The sequence below is a fragment of the Microtus ochrogaster genome, unplaced genomic scaffold, assembly GCF_000317375.1.
Source record: "Microtus ochrogaster isolate Prairie Vole_2 unplaced genomic scaffold, MicOch1.0 UNK14, whole genome shotgun sequence".
Classification (NCBI taxonomy): Eukaryota; Metazoa; Chordata; class Mammalia; order Rodentia; family Cricetidae; genus Microtus; species Microtus ochrogaster.
In genome coordinates, this window is record NW_004949112.1 from 5,066,216 (window position 1) to 5,075,083 (window position 8,868).

Here is an 8,868-nt window from a genome sequence, read left to right on the forward strand (position 1 = left end):
CTTCTCAAATTTTGCATGCAAATGGATGGAAATAGAAAATACTATCCTGAGTGAGGTAACCCAGACCCAAAAAGATGAACATGGGATGTACTCACTCATAGTTGGTTTCTAGCCACAAATAAAGAACCTTCATCTGGCGATGGACCCACACTGGAACACTGGACTGAGCTCTTCATGTATTTTTAATGTTTTGAACACCTTCTTTAAATAATTAAAATAAGCATTTAATGTAATATAAATGTTAGTGGCATTACTGTGAAGGCAATTAGAGCTATTCTAGTCTACTTGAATTACTTTATGCAACTGTGAGCCAAGAGAACCTCTCCTTATTCACTGATGATCCTGGCAGCAAGTCTTACTTACAATTACCTACAATAGCACTTGCAAGACAAGAGATACAAGGGCAGATGTCAGCCTTCTACCGTTTAAAATGTCTCAGTTAGTGTCTAACAAACAAGACACCTTCCTGTTGGGATTTCTGTGAAGACTTGAACCTCTCATATTTTATGGGTATGCTTGCTAGCAAAGTGCTAGAAAACATCTAAGCACATATTGATAAAATATTAATGAGTGCTTTCAGGTGTTTTTCTTTTTGTTTGTGTACCTAAGCCTTACAACATAAAGATCTTAGAATAGTGTTTTTCTTGATGAATCTAGGATAACAGTCATGCTGTGAAATCCATTAAATGTCTGAGAATTTTCAGTTCAGATTTATCATGAACAACTTTACTTTCCTGATGGACTATAACAAAAATAGAGGACTGTAATCTTTCTTGAGTTCCACTCAATATATTTCCTTGGTGAGGAGTTACAAATGCACCACAAAAAAATGTAACCAAGACTTAAGTCCATCTTTATTTTGGGAAACACTCATATAAATTTGTTCAAACCGATTTGTATACAACATCCACCTTTGCTCTCTGAGTATAACTTTGGGGAAGAGTAAATTGTGTATATCAAAGATGTGAGTGTCTCTTGTGGTATGACATATTGATAGGAACAGAGGTTAGCTATCTCTCATGTCTGCTGTTGAGATTCACAGGAAAACTTTAAAAAAAAAAACCCTTTTCTTTTAATTCATATGTTACTTTGTTCTTTAGTTTGACCTGCTTTGGAACCTTGCATTATTTTTGTCACTGAAATATTAAAAATTATTTCACAAAGTATCAAAATGAACAGATATTGGTAGTAAACTGTAATTTCCTTACCCATTCCTGTTAATAATCACACTTGATCATTATATTGAGATGTATTATTTACATTTCTTTCTCATATCTGGAAGATTTCCTTAATTTGTGTAACAAATATATGTTCAGAATGATTTTTTGTAAACACAAATAACTTCTGTTCTCACTTTGAGCTTATTTGAAAGTCTGTTTCCCATGAGAGTACATTAAAGTACAAGAGAAAGCACATAAAAGTCATAGTTAGCTTGTGGTTCCTGGGATACTGGTTGCCCCTTGTATCACCACAAAAAGCGAAATATGTTTTTATCTGCAACAAAGGCTTCCTAAGGGAAAAACACATCTCTCTAAAGGTGATAAACAAGGCACAAAAACAATCACCTTTTATTGTAACCTGAAACAGTAAGAAAACTATTTCTGGCTCAAGAGAACCAGATCCATGTGAGACAGGAGCATTGCGAGTGTGGACCTTGTGGATAATGCATAAAAAAGGAGGCTTGGATTCTAGGCATACAGGCCCTGCTATCTACATCATTAGGGTCACCTGCTCATTTCACATCTTACAATGTTGCCTATTTGCTTCAATCCTGAGGGTGACTTCTCTCATAACATATTTTATTCAAAAATCAGAACAAATTACTACAATATCCACTTTTCCAGGACTGTTTTACACACTATTAAATCCACTCTGGAGAGGTAGAGGCTGAAAGATCAGAAGTCTAAAGTCATCGTTTCCTATATAATCAGATTGATACCACACAAAACCCTATTTTTTTTTAGAAAAAAATACGCAATTATAGAATTAAGATAATCAGCAAATTGGTCCATTTTTTATTTTTAATTTCTTATTGATGTAAGTTCTTCCTAAATTCTTTGTTCATTGGTTCATGTATCTAAACATGACATAAAACAAAAATCTAGCATACAAATATTTGATTGTAAACTGTATCTCAAACACAAATTGAAGAAAAGTTTAGTTAACTAACATCTGCATCTTTTCCATGAAGATTGAAAGTTCAAACTGGTTCTGCAGAGATGCTGGTTAATTATAGAAGATATATTGTACAATCATTTGCAAAGTGAAGGAATGGCAATCTGTCTAGTGTAATATAGCACTTATTATGTCTATTCTGACTGTAGTACTGACAATACAGACTTTTCTTCTGAGCTCATCATCCTATTGCTGCTACCTGCTATGTGACAATCACTCATGGAGAAAATTGTCTGTGCAAAGAGAGCCTCCAAACTGACTTAAAGCCACAATTTATAATAAAGACAAGATAACAGAGGGGAGAGGAAAAAAAACAAAAAACAAAAAAGAACCTGTCCTATTAACATTACTGATTTTTAGAAACGTAAACTAAATATCATCACTTTTCAAATTAAAAATAATACCCACGTCCTGAGTTAACATTGTTTAGACAGGTGCGCTTTTACCATACATCGTGGTGCTCTTCCTTAAGTCATGAGAAATGTGCACAAGCACACTGGATTACTTTCTGTTATCATTTTTCTTCACTGTGAAACAGAATCAATAATGTTTAAAATAAGGTTGGTAAAGTGGGAGAATCTCAATGTCTCTAACTCTATGGTGTCAATAAAATGATTGAGCTTCTCTGAGGTACAGTTACTTTATTGTGTAAAAGAAGAAAAAGAACATATATAAGAGGTTAGAACTATCAATAAATATAATGGATATAAATGCTTTCATATAGGAGTTAGTACATATATGTGTTCCACAAAAGGGACCCTAAAATAAGTTAACATATAATATTTAAAATGAGTGAGCCATTTCTTCCAAATTCCACTTAAAGTGATTATTAAAATATACTAATTTCATACAAAATGTTCCCTGTGATGCCACAAATTGTGACTACCTTGTATCTCTCAAGAATGAAAGATAACTCAAAAGAATGTATAGGTAAGAAGATAAATATGTGGGGAGTCAGATGCCTGAGACAGGATCTATAACCCCCTTAGGATTCTGATCTGCATGGTACAGAGACATTTGAAAACATCTAGACTAATTTTTCTCTCAGCCAGGAAGTGATGTTTTACTAAAAGTAATACACACACCAGTTTCTCCTGCTCAGCTGGTTATCAATGGACCATTCATCCATCTGGGTCATAGAACTGGGGAAAAAAAATTGGAGTTCAGGTGTTATGACAGTTTTATTCAACCAATAAAGATAAGTGTTCTAGTGCCTAAAATAGAACACTAAATAGTCTAATATATTTTCCTTTATCTGGTTGACATTCTACATCAATTCATTTTCAAGTTACTTCTTGTAGTTAGAATTGCAAGTTTGTTGGATCAGTAAATTAAAATTACAATAATTAAATGATTACTGATGTAAAATATAATATTTTCAATAATAAAATGAACAAGAGCAAGGAGTAAAACATTTGCACAGACAGGAGCTCAGGTCTCCCTGAGCATTCTCAAACTAATTTCCTTCCTTCCTCGACCACAGAAGGCAGTAAAACCACAGCCCTGGCTCAGTACTGCCTCTAACTCATCCTAATGAACTGTGAACATATTTTCTGGATCGCACACAGCTGAAAATGTTTATAAGGAAATAAGCAGGGTGTCATGTGCTCTGTAACGCAAATGGAGTGGAAAGCACCATGTACACTCCTAGGGGATGAAGTGAAGTAAAACTCAAGAGATAACATAGTAGCTGCATCAGTAGCTGGGCACAGACTTGCTTAGGATAAAGCCTTCACTAATAAAGGAATGTTTTGTATAAGCAAGGACTTAACTCCAGAAATTGGCAATGAATCAGTCCTAATGGTCTAATCACTCCATCTATCACCCATCTATAAGATAGGAAAATTAAGACTAAAAATACACAACTGTTTACCCTGGTAATTAAGAACAAATTGCTAAACTTTCCATCCCATCAGATACAAAACATTCTTTCATGCAAAAAGCCCAGGTACACATTGTTACCTACACTTCAGTGCAAGTTCATGTGCAACTGTTAAATACTGGGTTGAAGATGTATGGGGTCCTGAGGGACTATAAGGTAGTTTCAAATCCTCCATGAACAGAACAATTGCCCAGAAGAGTGAAGTGGACCAAGGAACATGGCTGGTTTGCATTCATCCTTCCTTAAGGTGATACCACATTGTAATTAGTTATTTATTACCTGAGTGAAGTCTGTTTAAGGGAGGAATTGTAGCTGTTTGTCCTTATATCACTCATAGCAGACCCATATCTGGTCCTCCAGTAGTGAATTTAGTAGCCCAGTGCCTCTAAGTGGCTGGAGATAAGGTCCCAATTATTAATGTATCATTCACTATGATATCACCAAGTAACTGGAAGTGGATGACTATACACACTACACCCTTTCCACTGCATAGTTACTCTGGCCACATTCTAACAAAGATGGTGAGATGGAGTGATATTTCACAACATGCTACATTTATTTTTTAAAAAAATCTGTTTTTTGAACTTTAATTACATACCTAATTATTTAATAAAGAAATTGAAACACTTCTAAACTTTTGTCTGTATTACTTATTGCTTATTTACTTATTAATTATTGAATTTCCAGTTTTAAGGTATCAGTAAGTTAATGATTGATTTTGTTGTTTTGAACTAAGTATATAGTTTTTTAGGAATCAAAACACTTTGGTTATTTTAAAACTATATTTTGAAATTATATATAATTTTTAAATTTGGAGTCGACTGTCTTTTGGATATGTAAACCAGATTTCTTAACATTCTTCTGTCTAATTATTTGTTTGAATTTTTTCTTACAAATGTCTTGATTAAGAAGGAAAACTATATCATCTATCTATCTATCTATCTATCTATCTATCTATCTATCTATCTATCATCTAACTATCTATCATCTATCTATCTATCATCTATCATATATATATATATATACATACATATACATATATATATATATATACATACATACTGTGTAGTGATTTTTACTTTTAAGAATTTCAGAAGAGGACTTAAATAAAGTATGTAGAGATGTGTGGTTCTCTTGAGTTTTGTTAATCTGATCCTTAACACCATGATGCTGCGTAATCAAGATTTCCAGGGTGATTGAAATCATTAGCAAATCTCTCAGACAGCACTTCTCCAGAGAGCCACACCACTTCTAAATCACTTTATCCCTTAATATATTCTCAATGATTGATTGAGAATTTAATACCTAGAGAAGCATTTGGTTAATACCTATGCTATATCCAATTTTTACGAGAAGTTTCCTGTCTACACAAGGAAAGGGGATCATGTGGCTGTGTGATTTAATTCTCCAGTTGGTGTGGTGAAAACCCTGATGAGAGGTAAGTAATTGGAAGAAGGGTTTGGTTGGCTCACATGTTGAGGGTAAGGTCTAATACACCAGGGAAGCCATGGCAGCAGGAGCTTGGTGCAACTGGCCACATTGCATTCAGTATTACAAAGCAGTGGGAGATGAATGCATGCCCATAGCTAGGACTTTCCTTCCCTTTCATTAAGTCTGGCACCTTAGCACATTGAATGGTGCTGCCAGCAGTACATGGGTCTTCCCATTTCAATTTAACCTAGGTAAGATAATATAATCCCTCACAGACAAGTGCAAAAATCTTGCATATTAAGTGATTTTTACATCAGCGAAATTGATACTTAAATCATCCATCACAATGTGGTTGCAAATGGAACCTCCATGCATCTTGGTTCTACCTTATCACTTTTGCATGCTGGGATTTTACAGCAGGTATTCAGTCTATGTTTCTATAGAATACTTGTTTAACATCTGTGTCCAGACTGGCTCTCACCATCTCATTCCCAACTTTCTTATATGTCTAACCCCTACTTGCTTTAATGCACTTCAATACTAAGCATGAACTATTAAAAATATCTTTGGGGAGTTTTGCAGATGGTTTTGTAGTTTAGAGTTTAAAATACTCTTATAGGGAACACAGTTCGATTTTCAGGACCCACTTTCAGTAGCTCACAACCACTTTATAATTCATCTGATTCTCTCTTCTAGTCTTTGTGCATGCACATATGCACAGACACACACACACACACACACACCATATATCTATAATTTTAATAAAAATAAATCTTTAAAAAAATGTTGCTTGATTCTATTCTTTTCCTTAAACTTCATTATCATTTAAAAATAATATTCTTTAACCATGTTCAACCTCCTCCTTTCAAGAAATATCATGGAGTAAAATACTGATCTGATGTGGTATTCGCTCTGTATGCTGTGAGTACCATTAATTAATAAAGAAACTGCTTTGACCTGTTGATATGGCAGAACTTAGGTAGGCAGTGAAAACTAAACTGAATGCTAGGAGAAAGAAAGGCAGAGTCAAGGAGAAGCCATGGAACCTCCACTGGAGACAGACATGCTGAAACTTTGCTGGTAGGTCAAAACCTCATGTTGATACACAGATTAATGGTGATGGGTTAAATTAAGATGTAAGAGTTAGCCATTAAGAACCTATAGCTAATGGGTCAAGCAGTGATTTAAATAATATAGCTTCTGTGTGATTATTTCAGGGTTGAGAAGATAGGAACAAATGAGTGGCCTATTACAACAAATTAGTGCCCATGTTGCCAACAAAAATCCACTTAAAACCTGAGAGAATTTGGGAAGGAATCTTAGACAGAAAAGAGTGGGCTCTGTTTACTGGAAGCAAGCAGAGTCATGGCTCCTTTAAGAAAGTTTTTCCTGAATCCTCAGTAGTAGAAAAAAGCCTTACTGCTTTGAAATGCTGGCTTTCAGGGTCATGCTGCCAGCATGAACTCTGGCTCTTTCAGGAGGCTGAGTTTTTTAATGGTGATTGTAAGTAGCATGTTACAAACTGCTTAATGGCTTGACATAGATCTGCTGAATACTTGGAGCTGTTGCAATGTGCACTAATTGTAGAGGCAGTGAACAGATTCGACCATGTTAGACTGTGCGGAGAAAGCAGGCAAGTCCACATATACCCTAAGCACTTAGATTCTTAAGTACTTAGCATTTTAAGAAGTGCTTCTGGTCAGGATATAATTACAGATATACAATGAAGACAAATCCAGATAAAAAAGACCTCTAAATGAGTCACAGTTTTGGATAAATGTACATAGGCTTGGGAGAGAGAAGTAAAAGAGTATAAAGAGTTGGAAAATAAGTAAATCATTTTTGGAAAAATGTTTTACAGAGACAGAGTACAGATATTCACAGATTAAAGGCATAAAGATAATAAAATAGAAATTTAAAAGTAATAGAATGAAAACAAATAAACCATGTAAAGATGTAAAATTTACAGAGTCTGGATTATGTATATTATTGTGTTTTCTTTGAAGTTTTTGACTATGAAGAAGCTAAGTAACCAACATATATTTTTTAAAAGGTCTCTTGAATTTAAAATATGGTTGTAAGGATATGTTGCCCTGAAAAAGAGGTCCTGCTTTTATTTTGAAAGAAGATGAGAACCTGTGGATTAATTCCAGACTAATGTGGTTTGATGTACCAAGATCCCTGTAAACAGCCCCCAAAATTACTTTGCCCAACAAAAATCACAAAGCAGTATGGAAAGAACAAATATTGTCTATGAATGTTTGTTTACATTTAAAAGGTGGATATGCTATTGGGATTTGCATTGGTATTGATCTTGGTTTACTGATACAAATTTAAGGTCAATTTTGCTATAGCTATATTTTGCTCTTGATTAAGGCATTTTTGTGCAGCTCTTTTAAAAATGCAATACATAATTAAGATATATAGATAAATAGAGAGTCATCTATAATAAACAAGCTTGTAGTCATGTTAGATTATCTAAATATATAGAGATATATTTCATTTAGATAGGCATTCTTCAAATCTTTAAGAGAACTTCTGTAGTAATATGAGCAGTGGGGCTGTGTCCCCAGCACCACGGCCGCCTGCTACCTTATGCCCCGAAATAACAACACACAAATTGTATTCATTTAAACACTGCTTGGCCCTTTAGCTCTAGCCCTTACTGGCTAATTCTGATATCCCAATCAACCCATCTCTAATAATCTGTGAGCACCGGTCTTACCGGGAAGATCCTAGCCTATGTCCATCCTGGGTCGGAGTTTCATGGCATGTGTCTGCCCGGGGAGCGGGGCATGGCGTCTTTCTGAGGCATCTGCCCCCGAGAGAAGAGCTGTCAAGTCTGAGCTCACTTTCTCTTCCTCCCAGCATTCTGTTCTGTTTACTCCTCCCACCTATGTTTTAACCTATGAGGGCCAGCCAAGCAGTTTCTTTATTGCTTAACCAATGAAATCAACAGATTGATACATGACACTCCCACGTCACTTCCCCTTTTTCTGTTTAAACAAAAAAAGGAAGGCTTTAACATTAACATAGCAAAATTACATATAACAAAACAGTTATCAAGTAAAAATTACAATAATCTTTATCATAACTAAGGAAAACTATAACTATAATTAACTCCATCAAAGACTCCAGAAAGATACAACATTACCTAAGCAAAGAAGAAAAAAGCAACTTTTAAAACTCTAGAAATGACAGAGACGTCTCGCTGCCTGTAAGTCACCCAAAGTTCTTTTGTACCGTTGGGGCATCCATCTTCGGCCCAGAGGCCCATAGTTTCCAGCAGACATTTCCACAAAGCAGGAAATTTCAAATGCAGTCACTATCTGCTTGTCCTGAAGAATGTCTTGCAGACTCTTTCATGAATCAGGAACCCC